This window comes from Gavia stellata, chromosome 4 (assembly GCF_030936135.1).
Source record: "Gavia stellata isolate bGavSte3 chromosome 4, bGavSte3.hap2, whole genome shotgun sequence".
Taxonomy (NCBI): Eukaryota; Metazoa; Chordata; class Aves; order Gaviiformes; family Gaviidae; genus Gavia; species Gavia stellata.
In genome coordinates, this window is record NC_082597.1 from 15,362,794 (window position 1) to 15,376,622 (window position 13,829).

General features: G+C 41.8%; 1 protein-coding gene across 1 annotated transcript in view; it reads right to left on the reverse strand.

Moving 5' to 3' along the window:
• The window catches only part of SRPK2 (SRSF protein kinase 2), a 164,932-nt gene that overhangs the window by 82,369 nt on the left and 68,734 nt on the right, over positions 1-13,829 (reverse strand). The window lies entirely within an intron of this gene.

A 13,829-nucleotide genomic window follows, 5' to 3' on the forward strand; every position in this document is an offset into this window, starting at 1 on the left:
AGATGAAAATCTCCTCCCATCCTCTGTGGCAATTTTCAGCCTGATCAAACCTTGATCCAGCTGACTGCATCAAAAGCACCAGTGCCAGCACTAGTGAAGAACAGAAAAAGCAAATACTGGGGATGATAAGGTAAGACTTTAAATGTAGGCTTAAGCCAACTGTGAAACTGTGCTCTTGATGTGTATTTTCAATATGAAGTATCTCCTCCATGGAATTTTACACAGAACCTTAAAAACTATGCAGTAACACATACAGTACAAATGGCTTAAAGGGTAAATACATGTGCTTCATTACGGACTTCTCATGAAGAACAAAACTCTGAGGTTACAATTAGCCTGGCTGACTCACCCCAAAATTTCTCCTGTAATGATACTGAAACAAGTATCTATATACACACACACAAATCTTATACTCTCAGTCCGTGCAGCACAGATGGCCTTGTATTGAAAAACCATTAGCATTCTACATAGGTTTCAGCATCATCTTAACTGAGCCTTACTGACCTGATTAATTTGACATTCTGTATTGTGAATTATGATAAAGGAGAAACAAAGCATTTTGGAACAGTTACTGATATTAATAATGTAAAGAATCCATAAACGAGTGAAAATTTTATAAAGATGGTTATTATCTCTACTTTGAGCTGAGGTAGTTTGCCAGAGGTAGAAAGCTCTTACGTTTTACTATATTAACGGGGTTCCTTTGCCAAGTGTTGCCTTTCTTCTCAGAATGAAACTGAATCGTGCAATATTTTCAGCCACTGCTATCTGAACTATAATTTCTCATGTCCCTCTTTTTTTTAAACTGTTCCAGAGAGAGCAAATGCCATCACGCTCCCTAAATCACCTTGTCAAAGGCTCGGTGAATTGTAAATATTCTTTTCCTACCTTCAAACAGGACTATGAACAAGGCTCCTGGGGTTACTAAGCCTTAGATCAAATGTCTTTTCATACTAGCATGATCTAGCTAGGTACTGTTATAACATTAAAGCTTAAACATCTTTCTTACAACAAAACCCTAACAGGTTTTGGGCACAGTGAACTTGAAACAGTTGTTATGGTCTATAATGGGTGCTTTCATATTTCAAATGAGTCTTTGATGGTATTTAGATCTCCAGCTCCCAGCTGATGTACTCAAGATCACTGAAATGGGCAAACACACACATAAGATAAACTTTTCTTAAAATGTTACTGTTGAACTAGGGTTAGTATTTAGAAGAATTTTCTGCTCCAAGACCAGTGTAAAAAAGCTATAGTGTTGATTACAGATGAGAACACCTTTTCTCATTCCACAAATAACTATTTGTTGCCATGCATGATACACTAAGGAGGATGCTATACTATGAGCACATCATAACTTGATATGAATTCTAACAGGATTGCCAATGCCTCGCCTTAGCAATATTTTCATTTTTAGAAATACAGAGGCAATGCATCACAGAAGGTGTGCTGTACATGCCACCTTCATAGGTGAAAATGCTGTGCTAGTAACTAACCTACAGCTAAACTAAACTACCAGTGGAAATCTCACTTGAATTCCATAGCCAACATGGGACTGTAGATGTTAACATCAGCCTTCCTCCTCCTTCCCCTTTCAGGAATGAAGTCCCTGTTCTGAAGGATTATAATTATGGTTCCCCAAATATGTGATGTGTCCCCAAACAGTGATGGCATCATTGCACCTTACACAGTTTTAAAAAATATCAATACCTATATTCTCAAAACTTTGTCAAACAGAACCAGAATGCTTTAAAAGCCTAACAGTTCCACTGCTTTTAGTAAGAACTCCTGAGACAAGAAATTAAATGCCTTATACCACACAGATTAATTGTTGCTGTTGATCTGTGAAATAGAAGATAAGAAAAATGCTGGATTAATTAATGCTAAAGAGAGACTGTAAAAATAGAAACTGTCAAAATACAAGGATAGCCAGCTATCCTAGCCACTTTTGGAGAGAGGTGATAAAATGTCATGCTCATGATGTTCCTATCAGACACCTACAATCCAGCAAAAAACCCCAAAAGTCTCAACTCTCATCCCCCCAAACTGGAAGGAGTTGGGTGATAAGGCTCTACAAGAGCAAATGAGCCTGTGCTTTGTAGGTGAGCTATTCTTCCTCATGGACCTTCAAGTAGTGGCTGACTTTGTAATTTCTGTGTGGGAACCATATACCCAAGAATACTTGATGATTTTTCTTACTATTGTTTCATTTTAATGTACATTAAACCCAAAATACCCAAGCAGTATGCTACTCTGAAAATCGCACTATCTAATCATTAAGATGAAAGAAGTGTCTGCCTATGTAGCAGGTAGACATTAGAAGGATTACTGAATAACTCAGTTATGTGGAATTATGCACAAACTCTATTAGGCATTTGATTACTAAATACAGTGACAGACATGCCATATTCTTACTGTATAAAACAAATGAGCATTCATCTAGAGGAACATATTCTTTTTTGTCAGAATTTCTGTTAAATCCTAAAATTTGAATTGCAACATTTTCTTTTAGCTAATGCTTTAATGTTTGCAAACTGCAGCTACAATAGCGGGGACTACAATAAAGGAAGTCCACAAAACAATGCTGAAGTGTTAAGGCTGACTTAGAACAAGCACAAGAGAATCTCAGGTGAAGTTTTAAAACCTAAACATTAACGTTATGCTTAAAAAAAAACCCCACACCTCAATAGCTCATGTATACGCAATTACTGTCCTGCTCACATGTTCTCTGCTCCCATCCAGCATGCAGACTCTGGCACTTACCTGATGCCCCTGTGAACTAACTCAGCTCATTGAGGTGGAAAACTTGGGGGGGGGGGGGGCGCAGAGTGGAGAGGAAGACTGGTGCAAGAAAAAAAGCTCATTTCAGTCACAAAATGTTAGGCTGAGGTCAGCCCTTCTCATGGAACCATATACAAGAGATATTTATCCCTTGTAGCTCACTGAGAAGCATAAGGAATCTGAGTAAGCTCGTCATGTCACAAGTACCAAAATCCTGTTAAGAATTTGCCAACCAGAAATCCAGGAAATATCCCCCTAGAAGACAGCTGGGACAGTGTAAGATATCACTAGCTTTCTAGATGCTTACTTCTGTGCCAGAAATCAGCCTTCCTGTAGGAAACTGAACAGAAAAGGGACATGCTCAGCTAATACTATACCTAGAATTAATCCACATTTAATCCAGGTACCACCAGAGACTGATTCCCTAATAAGCCCACGTAGACCCAAGCAGAGAAGCAGCAGCACTGCCATGTTACCTGAGCACTCCTCACACTTGCCTGCTCAGCTTGTTACAGATGTGCAGACATACACAGTGAGCACCTGCTAAAAGCTTGAGAACTGCTATTTCCCATTGTAACATCAAAAAAGTCCAAGAGAGCACAACCTACATCAAAACGAAAATAAGAGTTTGTTAAAAATAGTAAAGAATCATCACAACCATGCCTTAGTTCCTCTCTGATCCGTAACCTCAAACACAACACAGAGAAATAAAAATTACACTGGTTGCAAAAACGAACAAAATGGCCTAGAAGTTAAAGCAATATGAATACAACAGCGTTCGATAATCAAACACAGGCCTTTTGCTTTGACTGTCATAGGCTGGCAACATTCAGACACAGCACAAGCAGATCCTCATGGAGAGCAATGACTTCTGGTGCTCTGCCTAAAACCCTAAGGACAATTCAAATACAGTTATTGATGAGTCCTGGAGGAAGATACATCAAATTTTCCTTGGGCAAGGATGCTATCATCATCAACCTAGGTAAAAGTAAGCTAGAAACACGAATACAAGATGGAGATAGGTACTTACAATCAATGAGGGTACAAATTAATACAGCTCATCAAAATCAGAGTTTTACCAGCCTCAGTCACTACCTGTTTCTTTTAGCTAATGCTTTAATGTTTGCAAACTGCAGGTATAACAACAGTGGGGGCTACAATAAAAGTCAACAAAACAATACTGAAGTGTTAAGACTGACTTAGAAGAAGTGCAAGAGAAGCCCAGGTGAATTTTTAAATTTTGTTAAAAAAGGCAAGAAATACTCAACTAAGTTAAATATGTAACAAAATTTTAAAGATATACTGCATTTATGTGTGCCTTTATACTTATGCTTTACAGGAAACCATTAAACATCGTTTCTTAAAACTCAAGTCTCATTCCTACTAAAAAGCAAAAATGGGGGGAAAATTCTTCTCTGCAGAGTGTACACTTATCATGTCTTTTCACCAGTCACCTTTGTTTGGAAAAAACACATATGCATGTTTCACACTAAGAATCCCAGTCTTTAAGAAAAATCAAATCATTTGAAAGAAAACTTTTAAATAGACAAATCACAATCATACAATCAAAGAGATGTTAGCATCTCCTGTGAACAAAACATTTCCCTTTTGTGTTTTTAACATTAATGAACCTAATTACATCATAACACCACCATCATCTTTAATTATGTTTACGGATTCCAGTTCAACATGAGCTTGGACTGTTCTGAAGTATGCCAATACAATAATGTGCAATCAACTGAAACTGGTTTAAAAAAAAAAGATAAAAAAGAAACCCTAAGCAATGCACAATACTACTTAGCAAAACACAGTATACTGAACAGATTTTGGAAAAATTAAATTAGCCGTGTCAGCAACACTGGAACAGTAATTAGCAATATCTAGGCATATTTGCCAAACTTAACTAGCATGAAGCCCGTAAAAATAAGAAAAAAGATACGGAAAAAGGATATATTTATTACGATAGTATAAATATTACTCTCTCTTCCCTATCTTTCATAACATTTTTTTCCCCTTAAGTTTAACACCAATAGGGCATTTCATGATTTCTAGTAACTGCCTCTTAAGATTTGCATTTTGAAGTAAAATCAAAATACAAAATAAAAGCTGCCTTACAAACTCTCAAGTTTTCACTTTCCTATCCAGTTAGTGATTCACTCCAAACAAATCACCTCCACTGACACTTTGTCAACTTCACCCATACCTCTATACAACAATTTAAATCCTCCAATCTGGCACAAGGAAGCTGGCCTGTATTTCACTGAAGTCCTAGCAATTTCTATTGCATGCAGTGAAATAACATTGTAATTGAAAGGAGACTTTTGCATTACTACAAAATTACAGGATTGAATGCTAACAACAGTAATAAATGTGCCAAAAAAATAACTAGAAAGAAACTTCAAGACTTTCAATATTCACTTATATTTTAAATCACAAAACTTTGATTTCCAACTCAGGAAGACTTGATTAAAAAAAAGACTAGATTACTTGGAGGAAAAAAAACCAAACAATTTTAAAATTAGATGTATCAATACCTTCCTCCTCTAATCAATTAAACCACTCATCATGACCATTTACATATGGCTTTAAAAAAAAAACCTTGGCACAAAGGCATGCTACAGAACATAATTTTTAGTTTACCATCTCAACACTGTTTTTAAACAATATAAATTTTACTACAGTCAAAATAAGAAATACTTTTCATAATCCCCCAAAGCAGTCTGTGAGTGAACTCTGCAGACAGACTGAATATGAAAATCCTGTCGATATCTTTGTCTAACAATTCTGCATAATCCTGCTTCCAAAAAAATCGCTTTTACTTAGCAAGAATTATTTTCTTTCTTGATCGCCTACTGATTCTTCAGTATCTAGGTCATACAGCAGGCTACCAGCACTACTTGAAAAGCTACAACATAAGTTGATGTAATGTAGCCTGTGATCCTCCTATCCAATCAAGGCAAGAAACAAATCAACAGGGGACACAAAATACATGCAGGTGGGGCTAAAAAGTAAGGAGACAACATTCCGTTTGATAGTACCGAATGCTTGAAGTATGCACAATATAAATCACTGAGGTTTGCACATGTATAAAAATAGTTGTAGCCCCTAATTATTATAATGTTCCTATCCTAACAAAAATGCAGTGCAATGTATTTTACAAGTAAATCCTTGTGCACCAATATCCCTGCTGACAGTTAACTGCATTACACTCAGAATTAGTTTTTACCCATCTCTATTTACATTAAAATACAATAGTTCTCATGTCCACTAAAGATAGAATACTTTAAATATTTATTCCATATCCTCCTTTGTTTTTATAAAAATTTTCATTGCCAAACTCCTATCAAGGACCTACTCAATGAGCTAAGCATTCCATTTTCTCTGTAGCTTTGAGTAACTCCAGTTTGCATTCTGTTACTCAGAATGGGCTGGTACCAGCTTAAAAGATCCAAGTCACAGGTAAAAGTAACTTTCTAGGCATTTAATTACAAAGAAACTGTTACAGTTTGCCCAGTTATTACCTCACAGCAGTTCCCACAGAAACCAAAATGACGGTTTTGTTACCAGTGAATAAAGATGAGATTGCCCAAGAAAAGGGAAAGTTTCTCTATTACTTAGCTTACGATAAGTATATTAGTCACGTGTGTTGAAGGAGTTAAATTATTACATCATTAATATAATTTCATAAAAAACTTTCTCTGTCACAATTAAGGCTATGAATTTACCATGAATAAGTAAGTAAACAACCCCTCTCCCAACCAAAATCTTATTTTAGAATCTGCTGAATGTTTAATTGGTGAAAAACATAATTAACTACGAATAACTCAGAGCATCAGAAATTAAGATGCAGGAATAGCATATGCTTCTGAAATATCCACAAGAGACAATGATCAACAATCAAATACCTCCTTTATTGACTAACTCTGACTTAAATCCACTGTAAAATGCCTGCCTATAGATCGGAGACCCAATCCCTTCCCTAGATGCAAACCAGCTAAACACCAAATACCAAAGTGAATTCTAGAAATGGCTAGAGGAAAGACAAATAATTAGTAATGTAAAGCTAGTGAAGCCCCAGTTACTGTAGAAGGGGAAACAAATAGCCAGAGAGATAGAACTGGAATAGACAGATGTCTTTTGGGCAGGCTTTTTTTTTTTTTAAACAGGGTTTGACTTTATGGCCAATAAACAATATATAGAACAGTATCAAAGAAAAGCTGTGTGCTCTCATGTGAGTTACTTGACTACTGAAAAATCACAGAATCACAGAATCACAGAATCAGTACGGTTGGAAAAGACCTGTAAGATCATCGAGTCCAACCTGGGGGGGGGGGGGGGGGGGGGGGAGAACCACAAAACCCACGCCACACAACAACAATAACAAGCCACAACCCACCCAACACCACACAGCACCATGTCCATCAAGCTACATCCCACAATGCCACATCCACACGCTCCTTGAATACCTCCAGGGAGGGTGACTCTACCACCTCCCTGGGCAGCCTATTCCAGTGTTTCACCACTCTCTCAGTGAAGAACTTTTTCCTAATGTCTAGCCTGAACCTCCCCTGGCGCAACTTGAGGCCATTTCCTCTAGTCCTGTCACTAGTCACTTGGGAGAAGAGACCAACACCCACCTCTCTGCAACCCCCCTTCAGGTAGTTGTAGAGAGCGATAAGGTCTCCCCTCAGCCTCCTCTTCTCCAGACTGAACAACCCCAGCTCCCTCAGCCGCTCCTCATAAGACTTGTGTTCCAGACCCCTCACCAGCTTCGTCGCCCTTCTCTGGACACGCTCCAGCACCTCAATGTCCTTCTTGTAGTGAGGGGCCCAAAACTGAACACAGTATTCGAGGTGCGGCCTCACCAGAGCCGAGTACAGAGGCATGATCACCTCCCTGCTCCTGCTGGCCACACCGTTTCTGATACAAGCCAGGATGCCGTTGGCCTTCTTGGCCACCTGGGCACACTGCTGGCTCATATTCAGCCGGGTGTCGATCAACACCCCCAGGTCCTTTTCTGCAGGGGAACTTTCCAGCCACTCATCCCCAAGCCTGTAGCGTTGCCTGGGGTTGTTGTGGCCGAAGTGTAGAACCCGGCACTTGGCCTTATTGAACTTCATCCGGTTGGCCTCAGCCCATCGATCCAGCCTGTCCAGATCCCTCTGCAGAGCCTTCCTACCCTCAAGCAGATCAACACTCCCTCCCAACTTGGTGTCGTCTGCAAACTTGCTGAGGGAGCACTCTATCCCCTCATCCAGATCATCAATGAAGATATTAAACAAGACCGGTCCCAAAACCGAGCCCTGGGGGACTCCACTTGTGACCGGCCGCCAGCTGGATTTCACCCCATTCACCACAACCCTCTGGGCTCGGCCATCCAGCCAGTTTTTTACCCAGCGAAGAGTGTACCTGTCTAAACCACAGGCCGCCAGCTTCTCCAGGAGAATACTGTGGGGAACAGTGTCAAAGGCTTTGCTGAAGTCCAGGTAGACAACATCAACAGCCTTCCCCTCATCCACTAGGCGGGTCACCTGGTCATAGAAGGAGATCAGGTTGGTCAAGCAGGACCTGCCTTTCATGAACCCGTGCTGGCTTGGCCTGATCCCTTGGGTAACCTGCACGTGTCCCGTGAGCGCCCTCAAGATGAGCCTCTCCATAACCTTCCCCGGCACCGAGGTCAGGCTGACAGGCCTGTAGTTCCCCGGATCCTCCTTCCGACCCTTCTTGTAGATGGGCGTCACGTTGGCAAGCCTCCAGTCATCTGGGACCTCCCCCGTTGACCAGGACTGTTGATAAATGATGGAGAGCGGCTTGGCAAGCTCTTTCGCCAGTTCCCTCAGCACCCCTGGGTGGATGCCATCAGGCCCCATAGACTTATGAGTGTCCAGGTGGCATAGCAGGTCGTTAACTGCTTCCTCCTGGATCATGGGGAGCCTATTTTGCCCTCCATCCCTGTCATCCAGCTCAGGGGGACGGATACCCTGAGGATACCCGGTGTGGCTGTTAAAGACTGAGGCAAAGAAGGCATTAAGTACCTCAGCCTTTTCCTCATCCTTCGTGACAATGTTCCCCACCGCATCCAGTAGAGGATGGAGATTCTCCTTGGCTCTCTTTTTGTTGTTAATGTATTTATAGAAGCTTTTTTTGTTGTCCCTCACGACCGTGGCCAGGTTGAGCTCTAGCTGGGCTTTCGCCTTCCTAATTCCCTCCCTGCATGACCTAACGAGGTCCTTGTACTCTTCTTCACTTGCCTGCCCCTTTTTCCAGAGGTGGTAAGCTCTCTTTTTTTCCCCAAGCCTCAGCATAAGCTCCTTGTTGAGCCAGGCCGGCCGTCTTCCCCGCCGGCTCTTCTTACGGCACACGGGCACTGCCTGCTCCTGCGCCTTCAAGATTTCCTTCTTGAAGAAGGTCCAGCCTTCCTGGGCCCCTTTGCCCTTCAGGACCGTCTCCCAAGGGACCCTCCCGACCAGTGTCCTGAACAGGGCAAAGTCTGCCCTCCGGAAGTCCATGGTAACGGTGTTGCTCACCCGCCTCCTTACTTGGCTAAATATTGAAAACTCTATCATATCATGGTCGCTAAGCCCAAGACGGCCTCCGACCTTCACTTCACCCACCAGACCCTCTCTGTTCGTAAACAGCAGGTCAAGCAGGGCACCTTCCCTTGTAGGCTCGCTTACCAGCTGCGTCAGGAAGTTATCTTCGACACACTCGAGGAACCTCCGGGACTGTTTCCTCTTAGCTGTGTTGTACTTCCAGCAGACATCCGGTAAGTTGAAGTCCCCCACAAGAGCAAGGGCTTGCGACTGCGAGACTTCTGCCAGTCGCTTGAAGAACACTTCATCAGCTTCTACGCCCTGGTCGGGTGGTCTATAACAGACCCCCAGCAGGATATCCGGCTTGTTGGCCTTCCCCCTCATCCTTGCCCATAAGCATTCAACCCCGTCGTGACAATCATCCAGCTCTATACAATCAAAGCACTCCTTGACGTACAGAGCCACCCCACCGCCTCTCCTTCCTTGCCTGTCCCTCCTGAAGAGCTTATAGCCTTCCATTGCAGCACCCCAGCCATGCGAGTCGTCCCACCATGTTTCTGTGATGGCGACCACGTCATAGCTGCCCTGCTGCACGATGGCTTCCAGCTCCTCCTGTTTGCCGCCCATGCGGCAAGGTGCTTTCAAGAAAAAAAGATGATGACTAACTAAAAAAGCAACTAGTCTTAGAATTACAGTTTAAGTATAGAAGTCAGAAAAACAAATTCGTGATGTTAGAAGGCTTTATTTTCAAAAAAAAAAGTAATAGCTTTTAAGAACTCTAGTATGTGTCTTTTCTTTTATAGTTTTAGCTGAACTTCAGAAAGCAAGCTTTGTCCAAATACTCTGTTTCCACATGGTCACAGAACAGTTGAGGCTGGAAGCTACCTCTGGAGGTCACCTGGTCCCACCTGACTGCTCAAAGCAAGGTCACCTTGAGCAGGTTGCTCAGGGTCATGTCCAGTTTGGTTTTGAGTATCTCCAAAGATGGAGATTCCACAACCCCTTTGGGCAACCTGTGCCAGTGTTCAACTAGCCTCACAATCAAAATTTTTTCTTACATCTGAATGGAGTTTGCCATATTTCAGTTTGTGCCTTCTGCCCCTTCTCTGGTCCCTGGGCACCACTGAGAAGTCTGTCTTCGTTACACCCACTCATCAGGTATTATTTATGCACACTGTCAAGATCCCCCTGAACCTTCTCTTCTCCCGGCTAAACAACCCCAGCTCTCTCAGTCTCTCCTTGTATGATAGGGGCTTCAAGCTCTTCACCATCTTTGTGGCCCTTCAGCGGACCCGCTCCAGTATGTCCCTCTAGAGCTCTCTTGCACTGGGGAGCCCAGCACTGGACACAGCACTGCAGTGTGTCTCACCTGGGCTGAGTAGAGGGGAAGGATCATCTCCATTGACCTGCTGGCAACGCTCTGCCTCATGCTTTGCTGGCACATGTTCAACATGCTGTCTACCAGGTCCCTTCCTGCAAAGCTGCTTTCCAGCTAATTGGCCCCCAGCCTGCACCGGTGCATGGGGTTATTCCTGCCCAGGTAGAGGACTTGGCATTTCCCTGTGTTGAACTTCAGGAGGTTTGTATCAGGCCATTTCTCCAGCCTGTCGAGGTCCCTCGGAATGGCAGCACAACTCTCTGGCACACTAATCATTCCTCCTAGTTTTATATTGTGTGCAAACTTGCTGAGGGTGCATTCTGTCCCATCAGCCAGGTCATTAATGAAGATATTAAACAGTACTGGCCCCAGTAAAGGATGACTGCTGGAGTATACCACTATTAACTGGCCTCCATCTGGACTTTGTGCCACTGACCACAGCCCTTTAAGCCCAACAGTTCAGCCAGATTTCAATCCATTTCACTGCCTACTTACATAGCCCAGAGTTTCTCAGTTTGCCAATCAAGATGTTATGGCAGACAGTGCCAAAAGTCTTGCTAAAGTCAAGATAAACAACAGACACTGCTATTGTTTAATCTATATTAAAGGTATCTTAAGCCTTTCTGTCCTTCACTGTATATTTGGACCATGTTTTGCTGTATCACAATAAATCCTATTATATCTCCTGTGAACTGTAGCCACTACAAGCTGATAACTGAATTATTATAAAACCTTCAAACACATATATACACACGCAGAAGCAAATGAAGCACTACTGTATTTTCATGTCTCTAACTTTCACTTCACATAATCCGTACCTCTTTCAATGCATCAGTACTTTAAAATAATTTTTCAAATAACCAGCACAAAATCAAATGCAAGGAGTAACAAAGCAAACAGATGACAGAACTGTGAGCAGATGGTACCTAAACACAAAGAGGGACAACAAGAATGAGGACTGGAATGGGGGGTAAAGGGAAAGCTCTAGGATAAACCTCCTGTTGTATCATTTGCATTTAAAACTCCAGTGCAACTGAATCTCTGATTACTTTTTGCAGGCAACAGTATACACACGAACCGCTAGTTATGGACAGAACAACCAGGTCTTAGAAGAAGTTTAGAGAGCCAGGAAGTGGTAAGTCTCAGAAACTTTCAGGAGTTAAGGAAGGAAACCTATGTGTCAGCTCCAGCTAACTCATACAGGCTTAGACCAATGGAGCAGGGTGATCAAGCATCATGCAATAACCTACAGTCAGGCTTTCTATAGAAGAAAAGCAATCATTTAGAAGAAAAAAGCAAACAAACAAAACAGGACGGACTAGGTCTAAACACTCTTGCCCTAGAGAAGTCCAGTGAAGAAGCTGGCAGAAGCCTCGGAAGACAGATCCTAAAGCAGCTCACACCTGTCCATGGGAAAGGCCCAACTAGAGCTATTTGCAGTGAAGGGCAGGAGTCTTCAGATGCCAGGCAACATGACCTGGGAACAAACTGTAGAGTCTCGAAAATGAGTAAAGGTATTATAACGTGCATAAAGACTTTTTTTGAAAGTTGTAATTTAGGTATGGCACTGTTATACTAAAAAAACGTCTGTGATCAAGCTGCTCTCTAAAGAATTCTGTATTTCGCTGCAATCAAGGCTGATGGCTGGGCTGACTATCCTCCTTTTAGTCTAAGTAAAAAAGGAACATTAGCTCTTTTACACAACAGCTGTAAAAAAAAAAAAGAAAAACACTGTCCAAAGCACAGACACATCAAATCCACTTAGACTGTAAAGTGTGTGAAGAATTAAGAGTTTTATAAACAATTATGAAACTGAAGGAGTTGGGGAAACCTACTGCAGTTAGATATGCCTCTGTTTTAAAAGCAGAAAAAAAACAGCAAAAAAATGCTGTGCCTGTGATCTCAGGAAAGAGAGTTGTCTGGTGTTTTTTGGGTATTGGTTTCTTTTCTTTTTAGTACAGTACTTGCTAGACAGGCAGACTTGAAAACATCAGCAAAATAGCTGCTTGTTGTACTTTATTTCTACTCTGCTCAAGCAAACAGAGCTCTGTTTACATTCTTTGTAAATAAACAGCACTGCACATACACACAAAAATCTCACAACCCTCAAATCACATAATCTATTTCTCTTCCTGAGAGAAGCAACTTGGCAAAGCCTCAAGTATTAACTAGCTCTTGGGCTCTTATAGTAGAAATAATACATGCCAGGTTTTCTGAATACAGATGTCAGATAGCCAAATACTGGCTAATACACATTGTGGGTCTCTGTTTTTTGCCTGCTCAGCTACCTTGCAAAGGAATTGAGCAATCTCTTGGACTGAACTTCCTTGTCCACCTTGGAGACATTACCTCCCTTCTAAACAAGGATATATATGATTGCTTTTTGCCTTTTTAAAACTGACCCAAGAAATATTTTTTGATTGCTATTATCAGGCAGCTCTCTTCTGGACCAGAATTCATAGAGGCAGGACATCTATAGGGTTGGTTTATGCTCCAGAAGTCCTTACTACTGTTATGCCTCTCTGTGCTATCTTACCTCAAATGGGTTTTGGAACAAGCACAGAGGCCAAGTTCAGCAGAGTAAGTAGCACTACTTGCTTGCGGTCATTGCTGAGCTTAGCCTTCATTAAGATGTATGAGCCTAACATCTACAGCAGGTGGGAGTCCAAAGCATAGACTATATATTTAACACACTGTAAGAAGATACCTCACTTTTCCTTTCCAGAAATGTAGGTCTATAAACTGAATAGGAGTTAAGTAGTAGACAAAACACTGCAATACTAAATTTCCATGAGACTGAGAAGTAGTAGCAAAGGAACTGTGCATTTTGCATCCTCAGCTGATCTCAATCTTTTGGATGCCCATGTCAGACTGCCAAAAATACAAACAGACCTAGATCCAGTTTTGACAGATGTACTAGGCCCCTGGGAGACCAGTGCTAGGTTATCTGATTAAAGGCTAATCATAATAGAAACAGATCCAGCAAGGATTAGCAGAAAAACAATAGGTAGAGAAACCCTAACAACCTCATCAGTGAAAATGGAGCACCTGAATCAGCTACTCCCAAGACCATTAGACCATATTCCCCCAGTGTGAAATCCACCAAGATGAGTCAAGGAGGAAACTCTCTCCCCAGA